The sequence below is a fragment of the Giraffa tippelskirchi genome, chromosome 3 (assembly GCF_054371585.1).
Source record: "Giraffa tippelskirchi isolate mGirTip1 chromosome 3, T2T-mGirTip1v1.2.pri, whole genome shotgun sequence".
NCBI classification, from domain to species: Eukaryota; Metazoa; Chordata; class Mammalia; order Artiodactyla; family Giraffidae; genus Giraffa; species Giraffa tippelskirchi.
In genome coordinates this window covers 23,851,716-23,862,825 of record NC_137277.1, presented here as the reverse complement: position 1 = coordinate 23,862,825, position 11,110 = coordinate 23,851,716, and the positions used below count along the sequence as shown (strand labels likewise).

The window sequence follows — 11,110 nt, the reverse complement described above, 5'->3', positions numbered from 1 at the left end:
AAATGAACAACAGAACCAAACAGAAACAGAGTCATAGCTACGGAGAACAAACAGATGACTGCCCGAGGGAGGAGGTGGGCAGGGCAAGGAGAGAGATAGGTGAGGGAGATTAAGAGGCACAAGCTTCTAGTTGCCAAATAAATGAGTCACGGGTATGAAATGCACAATGGGGCCAATATAGTTAATAACTATGTAATATCTTTGGACAGTGACAGATGGTAACTAGACTTTGGTGATCATTTTGCAATGTATAGAAATTGCAAATCACTGTGCTGTATACCAGGAACTAACATAGTGTTGTAGGTCAATTATACTTCAAAAAGCAATCAAGGTCATAGAAAAAGAGATCAGATTTGTGATTAGCAGAAGTGTGATGTGGGGGAGGGGGAATTGGATGCATGGTCAAAAGTTACAAACTTTCAGTCATAAGACAAATAATTACTAGCTATGTAACTTACGTCATGATAAATATAACCCATAGATGTATGCTATATATATGAAAGTCGCTAAGAATATAAAATCTTAAGAGTTCTCATCACAAAGAAAAACTGTTTTTTCCTACTTCTTTAATCTGATATTTATATGAGGTGACAGATACTCCATTAAACTTATTGTGGTAATCATTTCATGATATATGTTAAGTCAGATCATTATGCTGTGCACCTTAAACTTATACAGTGCTTTATGTCGATTACATCTCATAAAACTGGAAGAAAAATGGATGAAGGAAATAAAATTATATAACTGAAAGAAGAAATAGACAAATCCACAATTAAATTGGCTACTTCAACATCACTCTCTCTACAACTGATAGAACAACTAGACAGAAAACCAAGAAGTATACAGAAGAACTTAAGTATACCATCTACCAACAGGATCTAATTGACATTTATAGAACACTCTACTCAACAACAGCAGGATACATATTCTTTTCAAGTGCCCACAAAACATATACTAAGAGAGACCACATCCTGGGTCATAAAACAAAGTCAATTTTTTTTAAGAATTGAAATCATGTAGAGTATGTTCTAAACCACAGTGAAATCAAACCAGAAATCAATAACAGAAAGAAAACAAGAAAAATCTCCAAACACTTGGAAACTAAATAACATATGTCTAAATAATCCATGCATCAAAGAGGAAGTCTCAAAGGAAGTTTTTAAAATGCACTGAATTAAATGAAAGTGAAAAGACATATCAAAATTCATGAGATAGAGCAGTGCTTCAGAGAGAAATTTATAGAAAAGAAGACATGATCTAAATACACCAATTAGACATCAGAGATTGGCAGGCGGAGTGAAAAAATATGATCTGTCTATTTGCTGTCCTCAAGAGATTAATTTTAGATACAAAGACAATGAAGAGGTTGAGGTGAAAGGATGGAAAAGATAAGTCCATGCAAACAGTAACCAAAAGAGAGCTGTAGTGTCTATACTATTGTCAGACAAAGTAGAATTTAAAATTTTGTTAAAAGTTACAAGAGACAAAGAAGGAAATTATATACTGATAAAACGTTTGATAACAATTACAAACAAATATGCACTTAATAGCAGAATTCCCAAAATATTTGAGGCAAAACTTGACAGAGAACAAATTAGGGCATAACCCCCAGGGATTAAGGAGGAGGTACGGGGGTCCAGAATGGAAGTGAGTGTGGCTATGAAAGGGTCACAGGAGATTTTGTTATGGTGATGAAAATATTCTATCTCTTTATTGTATCAGTGTTGATATCCAGGTTGTGATACTGTATCACAGTTTTGTATTACCATTGAGAGAACGGGATAAAGAATACCTAGACTCTCTCTGTGTTATTTCTTACAAGTGCATGTGCTTAGTTGCTCAGTCATGTCCAACTCTTTGCAACTCCATGGACTGTGTAGCCCGCTGGGCTCATCTGTGCAAGGGGATTCTCCAGGCAAGAACACTGGAGTGGGTTGCCATGCCCTCCTCCAGGTACAACTGCATATGAATCTACAATTATCTCAAAGTAAAATGTCATTTAAAGTGTGTTATTGAATCAGTTCAGTCACTCAGTCATGTCTGACTCTTTGTGACCCCATGGACTGCAGCACGCCAGGCTTTCCTGTCCATCACCAACTCCCAGAGCTTACTCAAACTCATGTCCATTAAGTCAGTGATGCCATCCAACCATCTCATCCTCTGTCATCCCCTTCTTCTCTTGCCTTCAATCATTCCCAGCATCAGGGTCTTTTCAAATGAGTCAGTTCTTCGCATCAGGTGGCCAAAGTATTGGAGTTTCAGCTTCAGCATCAGTCCTTCCAATGATTCAGGACTGATTTCCTCTAGAATGGACTGGTTGGATCTCCTTGCAGTCCAAGGGACTCTCAAGAGTCTTCTCCAACACCACAGTTCAAAAGCATCAATTCTTTGGTGCTCAGCTTTCTTTATAGTCCAACTCTCACATCCATACATCCATTCATACTGGAAAAATCAAAGCTTTGACTAGATGGATATTTGTTGGCAAAGTAATGTCTCTGCTTTTTAATATACTGTCCAGGTTGGTCATAACTTTTCTTCCAAGGAGCAAGCGTCTTTAATTTCATGGCTGCAGACACCATCTGCAGTGATTTTGGAACCCCCCCAAAATAAAGTCTGTCACTGTTTCCATTGTTTCCCCATCTACTTGCCGTGAAGTGATGGGACCAGATTCCATGATCTTGGTTTTCTGAATGTTGCGTTTTAAGCCAACTTTTTCATGCTCCTCTTTCACTTTCAAGGTTCCTCTTTGCTTTTTGCCATAACTGTGGTGTCATCTGCATATCTGAGGTTATTAATAGTAATGGGCACATGTATGAATTTTTAAAAAGAAAATATCCAGAAAAATACCCATGTATACCTTTGAGTGTGATATTTGGTAAGGACAGTGTTGCAAATAAATGACAGACTAAAGGACTAATCAACAAATGGTGCTATGATAATGAATGTTATCTTTTATGCACCTATTTCCCCTGATAACTTAGTGGGGGATGTATTGATTAGGACAGGTTAAGCTGCTGTAACAGAGATCTCAAACTTTAGCGGTTAAAAGAAAACAACATATTTCTTTTCCTTTGGAGACCTCTAATTTTAGGGTGAGTAGGTGGCCCACCTCTGAGCATGATTAGAGGGCATATCCCAATCTGTGGAAAATTCTTAAAGAGATGGGAGTACCAGACCATCTCATCTGCAGGCTGCAAAACCTGTATTCAGGTCAAGAAGCAACAGAACCAGACATGGAACAACGAATGGACTGGTTCAAAATTGGGAAAAGAGTACGTCCATGCTGTTTATTGACACCCTGCTTATTTAACTTATATGCAGAGTACATCATGTGAAATGCTGGGCTAGATGAAGCACAAACTGGAATCAAGACTGCTGGGAGAAATATCAATAACCTCAGATATGCAGATGATACCTCCCTTATTGGCAGAAAGTGAAAAGGAATTTAAGAGCCTCTTGATTAAGGTGAAAGAGAGTGAAAAACCTGGCTTAAAACAACATTGAAAAAACTAAGATCATGGCATTTGGTCCTATCACTTCTTGGAAAATAGATCGGGAAACAATGGAAACAGAGACAGACTTTATTTTCTTGGGCTCCAAAATCACTGTGGATGGTGACTGCAGTCATGAAATTAAAAGACGCTTACTCCTTGGAAGAAAAGCCATGACAAACCTTGACAGCATATTAAGAAGCAGAGACATTATTTTGGTGACAAAGGTCAGTATAGTCAAAGCTATGGTTTTTCCAGTAGTCATGTATGGATGTGGGAGCTGGACAATAAAAAAGGCTGAGTGCTGAATAATTGATGCCTTCGAACTGTAGTGCTGGAGAAGACTTTGAGAATCCCTTGGGCAGCAAGGAGATCAAACCAGTCAATCCTAAAGGAAATCAGTCCTGAATATTCACTGGAAAGACTGATGCTGAAGCTGAAACTCCAATACTTTGGCCACCTGATGTGAAGAGCCAACTCACTGGAAAAGACCCTGATGATAGGAAAGAGGGAGGGCAGGAGGAGAAGGGGACAGCAGAGGATGAGATGGTTGGATGGCGTCACTAACTCAATGGACATGAGTTTGAGCAAACTCGGGGAGATGAAGGACAGGGAAGACCGGCATGCTGCAGTTCATGGGGTCGCAAAGAGTTAGACATGACTGAGAGACTGAACAACAACAATCTTTGAAGATATGACCCCAGACTCTGCATAAATTTCATTTACAAAGTTGGTCAAACAGTTGGTCAAAAAGTTGGTCAAAAAGTTCTAGCTGGACAAGCAGACTGCATTCTAATGTGAAAGACTCTCTCTCTCCATATATGTAACTGTGTTATATATTATACTATATTCTACTATATTATATAGAAATATATATTTGCATGAAATGAAGGAGAAAGAAGAACAAGTTAAATGATACCATGAAAATCAACTGGTCAGATCCAGGAGGTGGGATACTGTTCTACAGAACAGTGGATCTGGCTTCTTAGAAAGTCAACAGCGTGAAAGAAAAGGTCGGGGAACTGTTCCATATTAAAACATTTTTAAGAGGAATACAATCAAATGAAAGATGTTGACTCTGGGAGCAGTGCAGGCAAATCAATCATGAAATACATTTGGGGGACAAGGACTTAGTATGGGAACTTATTAGCAATTATTGTTTATTTTGTCAGGGTGATAATAGCATTGTGATTATGTAAAAGAGTGTTCTTCTAGATCCTTTTGTAGTTCATGAGTGTGATGATTGGGTGTTCACGCTGTTGGGTGACATGTGCCTCCCTGCAAACCTTGTTACGACACTGGCACATTACCTGTCTGAGGTGAGGAAAAAAAAAAAGAGTGTTCTTGTTTTTAAGAGATGCCAACTGAAATATTTGGAGTTGAAATATTCTAATGTTCATAATTTTAAACACATCTGAAAAGGAAAGATGGAAAAAATATGGGAAAATATCAATAATGGTGGAATCTGAAGCATTTGTTGTATGTTTGAATTTTTCCTAATATAACATTTTAAAAGAATAAAGCTGTTACAGAATATAGCATCCAAGAAAACTCCTTGGCCCTGGTGATGTTCAAGAGCCACCTTGGAGAGTGCCCTTGATCTCTGCCAACCTGCCATCAGTCCCACAGGCTTGATTCCCATCCAGATGCATCTCACAGTCTTTCTTTTTAAAAGGCAACCTGCTGTTCCTCCAAAGTCACAGCATCCATCCAAAATGTACGCCCACTGCTTTTTCACTGAACTGTAGCGCTAGGTTTCTCTGCCTGGTATTGAACAAGAGGAGCAGGCAGACCTTGGGTATGACTCTCCACTTCAGCCTGTGGTTGGGGTCCTCATCACCAAGCTAAAAGTTTTCATTGCTGGCTCTCACCTTTAACTCCATGATCAGAAATTGGCTATTAGCTAAGCTTCACAAGCTTTTGCTGCTCATACGGAACCTGTACCTCAATACTTCACAAGTCCTAGGAAAGGGGGTGTCAACCTTCTGAGGGATCAGCAAATAATTTCCACTGGGGTAAAATGAGGATGTGGTCTCTGTTCCCTCATTCTAACCCACCCCCACACTTTTTCATCTTGTTTCCTGATCCTCTTGATATCACTTTGGGATGAACTGGATACACAACCTCCCACTACGGGAACAGAATGTGAAACATATTTTTCATCCTCTTACTCACAATGATACAATTTGCATATTATGACTAGGGAGGGGTGTCTTAATCAATGTTCTCTTAGTAGTCCCAGAATCCTGCTCCAAACTAAAAGGAAATTATTGTTAGCACATGGAAGTGGCTCAGAGGACAAAGAGAGGAAGTTCAAGAGGACCTTGCAAGGAACTGGAACAAGGAAATTCTTTCTCACTGTCACCCTTGCTCTTGCTCTCACTCCCTCTCTCATCCTTTATTTCTGTATCTCTTTGTACATCTTCTTTTGCTCCTGTATCTACGAACTGCATTCTTTGTATTTTCATATACTTGGCTGCGTTGTTGCATTGCAGTCTACACAATCTAAATCAAGCTGTACTCCAAAGTAACTAGTGATTCTCAACTCCAGTTCCTTCATGCATCAATTCCTCTTCCAACCAGCTATGATGGGAAGGAAGGATCACGCTATATAAACATGGCCTTCAGGGTCTTACCCCTGGAGGGAAGGGGTTGTGATTAGAGTCTGCATAAAGGAGGAGTATAATCTAAAGACACATATCTATTATTTTTTCCCAAAACCTTTATTGTTCAACTATTCATTTAACTTATTTGTAGCTAATAATCCCAATTAGTAAGTTGCCTCACTCAATTATCTTGCCATTTCAAGGTCCAAAAGAAAATTCCAGGGAACTATCAGCATCCTCAATTAAGTAAAAGAAATCTGGTAGGAGAGAATTTTTATCCAAGGATAAGAGGAAGATAGATAACATAAAATTAAAAAGGGAAACAAATCTAATATCAGAATTTAAACTCTTAGTGAAGGCTCTAAAGAGCACGACTGAACTGTGGGAAAACTGAATCTGTGTAGTAAACGATCATACTGGTGTGTGTGTGTTTGGACGTGATTCAACCACATATCTGTTCCACAATTTCTCCTTCATCACAGAAGGATGCTTGTCATATAAGAATATGAGCACAGGCAGTTATACTTTCTCAGATATTTCTTGATGCATTTCCTGTGTCCCCTTCCCCCAGTTGGAGAAACCATTGGTAATTTACATATAAGTAACTCAAACAGGCTGAGCTTTGCTGAGTCTGACAAAAGATTAGACTAGTGTTTAGTGTAGTTTCACATATTAAGCCCGGCAGTTACTTTTATATCCAGCTATTTAGAAGTGTTGCCATTATCAACTCTCCCAAAATAACATATAAAGACAAAGCCGTAACCATACACATTCACAAAGGCATTCATGTAAATTATAAGTACAGGTTTATATAGTCAGAGATATGGTTTTTCCAGAGTTATATATGGATGTGACAGTTGGGCCATAAAGAAGGCTAAGTGCTGATGAACTGATGCTTTCGAGTTGTGGTTCTGGATAAGACTCTTGAAAGTCCCTTGGACTGCAAGGAGGTCAAAGCAGTCAATCTTAAAGGAAATCAACCCTGAATATTCATTGGAAGGACTGATGCTGAAGCTCCAATACTTTGGCCACCTGATGTGAAGAGCTGACTCATTGGAGAAGACCTGATGCTGGGAAAGATTGAGGGCAGGAGGAGAAGGGGATGACACAGGATGAGATGATTGGATGGCATCACCAACTCAACCTACATGAGTCTGAGCAAACTCCAGATTACAGTGAAAGACAGGGAAGCCTGGCATGCTGCAGTCCATGGGGTCACAAGGAGTCGGACATGACTGAGTGACTAAACAACAACAACTGAGATAAACTTGGAAATCTCTCTCAGAGTACAGAACATAAACTTTGAAAGGTGAAAATAAAGTCATAGGGAGAGAAACAGAGAGTAGAGATCAAGTCAAAGAATGACAGATGTTCCTGAAAAATAAATACTGGATGAGAGATAATCAGAGAGAAAATTAAATAAAACTTTCCTAATAAGGGGGGATAAAAAGGCCAACTTACAAAGACTGAAAGATTTATAAGTTTCTATTCAAACTCAATGACGAGTATTTAGTTTAAAAATTGTATATTAGCTCTGGCCCCCAATGTGACAATGCTCCCTCAGAATGAATACTTAAAACAGAAATAACAATAACAACCTTAAATATGGAGCAGAATCAGGTTGCTAACTGTCCCCTTCAGAAGCTAAAAGAGAAGAAAAAATTAAATCTGAGGAAAATAAAAGGATGTATTAATGATTAAAACAAAAGTTAGTGAACTAAAGCATAGAAAAAAGCAACAAAAAATCAGTAGAATCAAAGTTTCTTTGAGCAGATTAATACCAGTTATAAACCTCTAGCCATGGGGGGGGGGGAACAAAGTCAGGAATGACAAAGGGGCCTCATTTCATAGCCTATTTAAAAAGATATTTTTTAGAATTAAAAACATATTTCTTGCTACTCTCTCCATTCATCTCATCAATCAATTAAAAATAAATGTTTAAAAGTTTTAAACAAAAGTATTTAAAAATTTTTTTAAAATATTTCTTCTTTGTCAATTTTGTGATTTTCATCATTCCCTCACCCCACATCCAGCCACCTTGGGACATGAGCTCATCACCCTAGGACATGAACCCACCCACCACTGGGCTGGCACCAACTCCGGGACCCCTGAGATACACAGCCAGCTGCACCAGGACACAGCCCTGTCTACCAGCATGCCTGGAGCCACTACACAAGGCAGGGCCTGGCAGCCAGCCGTGTTGAGGGCTGCCTACCAACTTGCCCACAGTAGTCAGTCCCACCACACACAGAACACATAAGCGGTACCCCTAGAGCATATACCTTTGGTGACCAGAGGGGAGTGTTCTGCTCAGCCCCACAGGATGTCTTCTATGGGAGTCACTTCTCCAAATCCAGGAAATATAGTCAACTTACTTAATACATAGAAATAAACAGAGACTTAGGCAAAATGAGAAGACAGAGGAATATGTTTTAAATGAATAAGACAAAAACCTGAGACAAAGAACTAAGTGAAGTGGAGCTAGGTGATCTACCCAATAAAGAGTTTAAAATGGGACTTATTTGGTGGTCCAGTGGCTAAGACCCTACACTCCCAATGCAGGGGGCCTAGGTTCAATCCCTGGTCAGGGAACTAAATCCCTCATGCTGTAACTAAGAGTTCATCTGCTGCAACGAAAGATCCTGCATGCCACAACTAAAGCTCTCACAAGACACAATGAAGATTGAAGATACCACGTGCTACAGCCAAGACCCAGTGCAATCAAATAAATAAATAATTTTTAAATTTTTTAAAAAAGAGTTCAAGGTAATGATTGTAAGGATGCTCAACAAACTCAGGAAAAGAATGGATGAATGGATGAACACAGTGAGAATTTTAACAAAGACTTGAAAAATACAAGGAGGGACCAAACAGAGCTGAAGACTACAGTAACTGAAATAAAAATTTCACCAGAAGAAACTGACAGTAGATTAGGTGATACAGAGGAACAGATCGGGAAACTGGAAGAGATCTATGGAAATCACTCAAGTTGAACAGAAAAAAAGGAAAATAAGAAATTTAAAAATGAAAATAGTCTGAGAGACAAATGATATAACATCAAGTGTACTGACATTTACATTAGAGGGGTCCCAGTTGGAGAAAAAAAGAGAAAAGGAGGCAGAACACTTATGTGAAGAAATAATAGCTGAAAACTTCTCTAACCTAGAGAAGGAAACAAACATCTCAGTCCAGAAAGCACAGAGAATTCCAAAAAGATGGACCCAAAGAGATTTAGACCAAGACAGATTCTAATTAAAATGGCAAAAATTAAAGGTAAAGAGAGAATCTTAAAACCATCAAAAGAAAAGCAATTAGTTATAATACATACAAGAGAATTACCATAAGACTATCATCTAACTTCTCAGCAGAAACTTTGCAGGCCGGAGGGAGTGGCATGACATATTTCAAAGTAATAAAAGGAAAAAACTTACAACCAAGAATACTCTACACGACACGGCTATCATCCAGATTTGAAGAGTTTTACAGACAATCAGAAACTTAAAACATAGTTCCACTATATATTACAATTATCTTTCAAGTAGATAAATTAAAATTTTTAGTTGGAGTTTCAATAACAAGCTTAGAATGCATTTGAACTGAAGAGATCATCAACTTAAAATAATCATATATATAAAGATATGAATATATAATATATCCTAAGCCCCAAAACAAGTCTCAATGTATTTAAGAAGATTTAAATCGTATCATGCCAAGCATCTTTCCCACTCACAATGGCTTGAGACTAGAAATCAACCAAAGAAAAAAACTGCAAAGAAAATGCACACACGTGGAGGTTACACAGTATACTACTAAATAACCAATGGGTCACTGAAGAAATCAAAGAAAATGTTTAAAAATATCTGTAGACAAATAAAAATGGAAACACAACAATCCAAAATCTATGGGACGTGGTAAAAGCACTTCTAAGAGGGACGTTTATAATGATACAAGCCTACCTTAGGGAATAAGAAATAGCTTTAAAAAAAAACAAACAAACCTTACCTGATGCCTAAAGGAACTAGAAAAATAAGAACAAACAAACTCAAAGTTAGTAGAAGGAAAGAAATAAGATCAAAGCAGAATTAAATGAAATAGAGACTTAAAAAAATGATAGAAAAGACCAATGAAATAACAGCAGTTTCTTTGAAAAGATAAACAAACTGACAAGCATTTACCTAGACTCATCAAGGAAAAAAAGAGAGTGGGCCCAAGTAGATAAAATCAGAAATGAAAGAGAAGTTTCATTTCACACCACAGAAATACAAAGGATTGTAAGAGATCACTACAAACAATTATATGCCAATAAAATGGGCAATCTAGAAGTAATGGATAAATTCCTAAAATAATAATCTCCCAAGACTGAGTTAGGGAGAAATAGAACAGGCCAATTGCCAGGTATGAAATAAAACATATTGAATCATTGAATAAAACATTGAATCAGTAATAAAATAACACCCAAAAAACAAAAGTCCAAGTTCAGTTCAGTTCAGTCACTCAGTCATGTCCCACTCTTTGCGACCCCGTGAACTGCAGCATGCCAGGCCTCCCTGTCCATCACCAACTCCTGGAGTCCACCCAAGCCCATGTCCATTGACTTGGTGATGCCATCCAACCATCTCATCCTCTGTCGTCCCCTTCTCCTCCTGCCCTCAATCTTTCCCAGCATCAGGGTCTTTTCAAATGAGTCAGCTCTTGCATCAGGTGGCCAAGTATTGGAGTTTCAGCTTCAACATCAGTCCTTCCAATGAACACCCAGGACTGATCTCCTTTGGGATGGACTGGTTGGATCTCCTTGCAGTCCAAGACCAGACAGTTAATAAGTGAATTCTACAAAACATTTAAAGAAGAAGAGTTAACATCTGTCTTTCTCAAACTATTAGAAAAATTTGAAGAGGAAAGAATGCTTCCAAACTCACTCTATAAAGCCAGCATCACCCTGATACCATAACCAGACAAAGATACCACACACACACAGACAAAAAAATTTACAGGCCAATATTATCGATGAACATA

At 38.3% G+C, this 11,110-nt stretch overlaps 1 non-coding gene across 1 annotated transcript; it reads left to right on the top strand.

Annotated features, from left to right (window-relative positions):
* Window positions 1–4,706: 4,706 nt before the first annotated feature.
* On the top strand, window positions 4,707–4,811 carry LOC145544058 (small nucleolar RNA U13). Its single transcript, XR_014081282.1, has one exon. It is a non-coding gene; the product is annotated as a small nucleolar RNA U13 (small nucleolar RNA).
* The last annotated feature ends 6,299 nt before the right edge of the window (window positions 4,812–11,110 follow it).